Source organism: Capsicum annuum, chromosome 10 (genome assembly GCF_002878395.1).
Source record: "Capsicum annuum cultivar UCD-10X-F1 chromosome 10, UCD10Xv1.1, whole genome shotgun sequence".
Classification (NCBI taxonomy): Eukaryota; Viridiplantae; Streptophyta; class Magnoliopsida; order Solanales; family Solanaceae; genus Capsicum; species Capsicum annuum.
In genome coordinates this window covers 207,316,884-207,324,279 of record NC_061120.1, presented here as the reverse complement: position 1 = coordinate 207,324,279, position 7,396 = coordinate 207,316,884, and the positions used below count along the sequence as shown (strand labels likewise).

Here is a 7,396-nt window from a genome sequence, read left to right as displayed (position 1 = left end):
CTTTTAAATGAGAATTTTTGTACCTTGTTCTCATTTATTGAATTCATTATCTGATCACACCTTGTTCGTACTAGGTCCTGAATGACATTCAACTCTTGTCGAACCTGATTTCAAACAAAAATAATCAGGCATGAGAAAAAATAAATATATCCAAGTCTTAAACACAAATTACCTCATCACAAAATTTTTTAAAAGAATTTCTTAGAAACAACAACATCTTCATCTTCACAATTAAAAGAAAACAACAGGTGACTGAACCAGAATAAATTTTTACTTTCTGATCGGTTTATGTTTTTCCTGTTTGAAGCTAATGTATCTTTTGATTGAATCGGCTTGAAAATTGGTGTTTTCATAGAAGGCATCTTCACAGCACGAGTTGGAGGATTCCTTTTCGGTGTATGCTCATCTACACCTTTTGATTGTTGCTTCAACTTTTTCTTGGCAGGTGAATTTGATGAATCGCCCTGATATTTTTTTGATGATTAAATGCTTTTGTTGAAGTGGGAAATCCTGAAAATCAACATCTGAATCAACAATATCTTCTTTATGACTTTCACCTCCAGGTACAACCTTCTTGGGTATTTGAAAGGATGAAATCTCTTTTCGTGTTGGCTCAATATTCTAAAAAACAACCTACAATATATAATATTTATATTGCATAATACTTAAAAGTATTTTAGAAGCAAAAAAAAAGTGACATTATGAACATATACAACTGACATTATAAATCAGTTAACCTTACAAAAATGCATAAGCAGTGACAAATTGTATTTTGTATATGAACATATATGAAAACAGTAAATGTATTTACAAAATAATCAAACACCACACAAAAAAGAAGTTTTTAAGTAAACTGACCTTGTCATTTGCATCATTAAACATGCTTTTCATAAGAGATTCATATCGTGGGCGAGGAGCATTTGTCTTCCAATTCAAAATACATAAAATTTGAGTGTCCACCTTGGAAGCAACATTATGAGGAACATTAGAACGACACTCGTACAACTAAACTTGAGTGACAAGTGGCATTCTGTGGAGCATATAAAACTTTCCTGTCGCTTTAAACTTTTTATTCAAGCTTTTAGCTACTTCCTCAAATGCAACAGATCCCCAAGGGTAGTCCCTGTAACGATCACTCTCAACCAAATTGAAATGGAGGTGTGGAATAACTACGGTATCAATAGATGACAGTAAAAATGCGTGAATAAAATATAAATTAGCAAATTTCACCACATTTTCATTATTTTCCTTCCCCCATATTTTACTCGAAATAACGACAAATAATTTTTTTTTCTAAATATAACTGGAACCATCAAAAAGGGTAATTGAAATTGGCAAAGTTGCATGAAAAAAGGGTAAGGTAAATATATGGGTTAAAGTTACGCGCTTTTTAATAAAAAAATATAAAATATTGCTACTTTTGCCATTATTTGTAATTTTAACAAATTCTATTAATTGTAATTAAGCTTTTAGATTTGCTAGTTTCTGTAATTTTTTCTTAAATTTTCAGTCATTTGAACCAGCCCAAAAGCTAACCCAACCCTGACCCAATTACAACTCTCTGACCCGGCCCACCTTATAACCTTCCCCTTTTACCCGTACAATACAATATCAACAACGCAAGGAACAACAACCCAATTTCTATCAAACAACATCAACCAACAACACCGAACCACCCTCAAACCACCAAACAATGGTGAACATCCGAGAGCTTCTCTCCTCCTTCACTGCAAACCACCAAACAATGGTGAACATCCGAGAGCTTCTCTCCTCCTTCACTGCAAACCTCTGAAAAGGAGTAGCTAGAGGTTCAATGGTCTTTGGGCCATTCTTGATTGACAAAGAGCTTGCCTTTCTTGAAAAACTCAAGCCTACTATATCAAAATTTCTATAAAAGTCTCAAACTTTCAAATCTCTTCTGAAAAGATGATTTTTCTTCACTAAACTATCACTTTTTTTAATTCAAATTTCAAATTCTCAATGCTCCTCCAAGGAGCCGTTCTATTTTTGCCTATAAAAGGGGTCTCTTTTTCACTTTGAGGATGGTTGAAGAGGTAAAAATTGGGAAATTTATTGGGGCACCATACTCTTTCACTCACTATTTTTTTTAATTTTATAATTTCTGATTACGCTTTCTTTACTTTCGTTGCGTTTCGTCGTTTGCATTCGCAGTTCGAGTTCAAGTTTGATTTCGTATCTCCGATGAGGAAGCCTCAGCTTCGCTGCCCCACACAAAGTAAATTCTATCCCGTCTAATTACATTATGTCTAGTTTTGGCAATTTTCTGATCGGTTGAGTTTGTCTCTATCATTTGGTTAATTCTGAACATAAATATGAAATAAAATGGAGTTGGTCATTTTTGTTGGCCGGTTATGAATGCAAACTTTGGACAAAATTGTTTATCGTGTTCTAGTTGGGATGTCAACTGGTTAATTTTGGGCATAAAAACATGAAACAAAATCAGTCCTTGTTCATTTCAGATTTTTTTTTTTTTGTTTTCCTACTTGTTTCCTATTATAATTTCCTATTAGGTGGTCGGTGTATTAGTCAGTTATGTTTCTGTAAGGTATAATCAATCTTGTGGTTTGTATTATCACTTTTACATAAAATGCAGAAAATTCTTCATGGTACTTTAGCTTATATTACTGTGTGCGTTACGTGAAGCAAAGCTAAGTTTTCCAAGGATTTTGTCTCTCTCTGCATTGTTTGTTGGAGTTAGTCTAGAATCCCAAGTTCGATACAAAGGTCAAAATGAAGTTTGATTTGACTGTTCGGACGCGATTTAGTTCAAGAGTAGAAAAGCTATATTACCATAGCTCGCCTGAATTAGCTATTTTGGTCTTTTTATTTGCTTACTTAAAACGACCGAATTAAGGTTTCGTTATGTTTGAAAATCTAAATTAGTTGAGTCTGCTTTTTTTGTTTTTTTCTAGAAGAAAATAGTTCAGATTTTAGTGTTTGTTTCATGACGTGTTCATAGAATCATCTAAATAATCAAAATATAAATTCGTTTCTGTCCTGGTATTCCTTTACTTTTTTGACTCGTTTCTTGCATCAAATGGTTGCAGAAGTAATGAGCTACTCTATCGGATTGTGAGAGTCTATGTTTGCCGTCTATGCTTGTTCATTCTTTGTTTGTACTCATTAACATCATTTGAAATGATTTGATTACTTACTATTGTCTCAAGACAAAATGCATAGAACCGAGCCATATTTGGGGTGTTCTTGTGTTCAAGCAGTTGTAGTTGTATTGGCACATTTACTTTAGGGTGTGTTTGGTATGATAGAAAATATTTTTCGGAAAATGTTTTCCGGTTTTTCCTTGTTTGGTTGCAACAAAAGTTTAAGAAAATATTTTCTAAGACAACTTATTTTCCATCCTTTGATGGAAAATGACTTCCCTCATGGGTCATGGGAAGTCATTTTTCAGAAAATGATAAATGTGACTTATGACCCCACCCCCACCCCTCTTTCCACCCCAACAAAACTTATATTCACATGACTAAAAAAATTCACATTTCTCAAAAATTTACATTACTCGGAAATGTTTTTCACTGTGCTTTTCTTCAATTTTTCACTGCTTGAAATAAAAAATAGTGAAGCCCAAATTTTTTCTATTTTCAATTCGTTGAATATATTGTTATTTTCATATGCATAGAGGAAGACTTACTTATGTTACTTTTGTTAATTGCATATTTCATTTTTTTATCGATGTAACTTGTTTCACGAGGTTGAATAAGTTTGTCGTTTTTTTATATTTATATTAATTGTAGTATCTTGAGATTGTCCTAACAAAATATTGAAAAGTATCTCCTATATTTGCTAATTAATAGTTGCTTAAATTTAGTAATTGTAATATTTTAGTATTCGATATTGATATTATTTGTTATGCTTAAATTAGTTCTTACAAATTGTTGAGTTGCTAAAGGTACTGATATACCAGTTAACAGATAGTAGTATTTTCTAAACAATATTTTTTTCACTCACCAATCGAACATTAGAAAATATTTTTCTAAAAAATATTCTCTACTCACCAACCAAACACCATAAAATATTTTCCGGAAAATATTTTCCATTCACCAACCAAACATGAGAAAATAAGTAGAAAATCAACTTATTTTCCAGGAAAATATTTTCCAAGAAAACATTTTCCATAGAAAATATTTTCCATCATACCAAACACACCCTAAATGTTAGCATAGTTGATAAAATAATTTGGTTTGAATCATCTACTGTCTTAGCCTTTAAAACATATATATTAGGCATGGTAACCGTTCAAATATGTTAGGCTCTAAAGAAAATTCAGTGGACAATAGTTTTCTTTTATTTTTCTTGATAGTAGTATTTACCACCATTTTCCAAAAAAAAATACACATGAATTTCTTGATCCTGGTAAAGTTGTTCTAAGCCAAAATGATGTGATTGCATCTCTTTCTCCTTCTACTGGTATGATTTTGTGAATACCTGAGTTATTCTAGTCCCAAATTCTGCATGAGTCATCCCGCCTTTCCTTGTTCATTACTTGTCTCACCTCGTCTCTTCTGTTAGTGTGTGCAAATGTCTTTTCTGTAAAAATTGGTGACATATGTGATTGTTGGTAGATGGGTTTGAATCACTTACAAATAGTATGTGAACGTTTAACTAAAAGTAGATTCATATAATGTTACACTTTCTTCTAAAAAATACAATTTTTGATTTCAAGAAATGTTCTTTGGTTGCTCCCTTTTCTAAATGAATAGGTGTGTTTGAACTTGAGAATTTGTGCCACTGTTGAATAATTTTTCATATGAGTGATCTCTTATTACAGTAATAGATTTTCGTAGGTGTCCCATATGCGTACATTAAGATGGTGAAAAATTCTTACATGTGAGGGAAACATTTAACCAAATTTCTATATTGTTGTTTGGAGTGTGTGCTTTGTATCTTTTGCTATTGTGTCATTTAATTGGTTCTTAATCTTTATATTCTTTTGTTTCATGTGAAACTTTACTTCTCTGTTCTTGTCTTATTTCATGTGCTATGAGGCTGATATGATTTGAATTGTTTTCACATTGTTACTGAGGGTAAAAAACGAGCACTAGAGTTAGAAATTTGTTCCCTTGCTAGCTTGGATTTGCAAATTTCCTTCTATCATTTGCAACTCGCTAGTTTACCTGAGCTCTTGTTTCCCTTATTGGCGTCTCTTTTGATCAAGTTTAGAGTAAAGCTCCTTTTGCCTTAGACTGAAATGTTAAAATTTTTAATCTACTTCAACTAGTGTTTGCGATCTTCAAGATGGAGTTCTAGTGAAAATAATTTTGAATTACAATGTGCAAAATCCTTCCTTCCCCTTTTTTGGTCAACTTTGTTGGTAGCTTTCTCACGAACAAAAGTGGTATTCTTGTTTAGCTTGATTTTGACGATGCGCTCGTAATGCTCTCACTCATGTGATACTCTACTTGTGAATTTGGTAACTAGGACTTTAATGCTATGAATTTTTTTTATTAACATATGGAATATTGTAGCTTTTATCTAGATCAACTCCAAATAAAAAAACTCCACATGACTGTCCACTTGGATTATAACCAACTTCCTGAAGCATTTTTTGTAATACTTAACCTATGTCTTACATTTTTTGAATCAGTGTAGTTACTATTTACGTTATTGATTTTCTATTTGACTGCAAAAAAATATTAATGTGTTTATCACCTAATTCACTTTGTATCTCTCATAAGATCGAGTATGTGTCTAATTCTTATCTTTTTCTTTGTCTCATGTGAACTCGAGAGAAGCGATAAAAGATGCATCATGTGCTTTCATCTAGCAGTCTAGTGTCTTTTTCCCTCTTTTTAAGCTTTATTCTTCTTTTATAGACACTCATTATTATCTTCGTCTAATATTTCTCACATTATTATTTGAAATTTTGTATTTTGTATGTCTTATTTGGATTAGTGTGAATATAATCTGATATTATAGTAAATTCATTTGTTCCCTTTTCACCCCTCTTAGATTTTAAATTTAGCGTATCGCTAAACTTAGGTATTTAATTTATATTTTAAAAAGTTTAAAATTTTGTAGGTTAAAACATACCATTTAGAGTAGTGGCTGAGTTGTTAGAACCTTTTAATGCTTTCATATAGAATAATGACTTTAATTTAGTCAAACCTTTTCAATTTTGCAAATAACTTACCCATCAAAACTCCATTTTATTTAACTCAATATAGTTAAATATTTACTACTTTTTATGTTATTTTTAACGTCATGTCAAGTGTTTTTTTTTTTTTTTTTTTTAAAAAAGAATTTCCAAAGCAAATGAGTCAAACGTTTTAGTTACTATAAATGATCGTTTTCAAATCCTTGCATTTTTCACAAATATCAAAGAGTTCTTTTTTTCTAAGTTAAAGTTTGCTCACCAATTTTAAGTTTGAAAAATGTTTCTCAACCAATTACTTTGAAATAAAAATTATTTTCTTACTCAATTACTCGCCTTTTCAAATCTTAGCTCTTGCATTTGATTTGAATTTCTAACCTAAGTTTGGTCGGTTAATCGTAGCTCGCGAATCCTTTAGGGTGCTTAATCTCTTCCCTTTAGGATAATTAGAACCCTTACCTAGAATCACTAGTTAAGTAGATTTTAAAATGAAGTCTTGATTTTTCTTTTAAGTCACATAGTTTATAATAGGTGTCCTAATTCACCACATAATTAATTAGGTGGCGACTTTCTGATTTTAATTAGAAGTTTTCCAATATGTTGTACCTAGATTTGACTCATGTCAAAATGGGGTAGGATAGTAGTCTAACACTCACTACCACCTGTAACCTATAACAAAATAATATGATAATAGAGATCAAAATAATAAAACTAAACTTAATTATTACACAGAAAAAATTCTCAAAGCAGAGATATAAAAACAATACAACTAAACCTAACATTTACCTACAAAAAATTCTCAAATCCGACCAACATTCATCTAATACCACCTATAAACTACAACAAAATAATACAATAGTGATTACAAAACTTCAATTTTGATGAAAACAATTCGTGTCTGAGAAAAAAATTTGACCCTAAAGAATGTCTTGAATGAAAACAAAGAAGACATAGGTGAGGTTTAGAAAATTAACCATCCATCAATCTAGTTTAGCGTGCATCTCAATATTTATAAAAGTATTTCCTTAATAGAGTCATATTTTAGAGTACTTTTCTATCCTATTTTAGTAGTATTTTTCTAATTGATCAGTACAAAGAAAAATATTAATTGATTTTCCTTCCATATATTTTAAGAGTCCCATATATTTTAGGAGTCTAGTTAATATAATAAAAATAATTAAATAATAAATTAAAGAAAATAGTGAAAAAATAGTTTTTTCTAAAAGAGAGTCTTTTAACGAAGGATAAAAAGTTCAAATCACTTTT

General features: G+C 30.9%; 1 long non-coding RNA gene across 1 annotated transcript; it reads left to right on the top strand.

The window, feature by feature from the left end:
- Nucleotides 1-1,621: 1,621 nt before the first annotated feature.
- LOC124887639 lies at nt 1,622-6,260 on the top strand. Its single transcript, XR_007045425.1, has 2 exons — nt 1,622-2,054; nt 2,173-6,260. It is a non-coding gene; the product is annotated as an uncharacterized LOC124887639 (long non-coding RNA).
- Nucleotides 6,261-7,396: the final 1,136 nt, after the last annotated feature.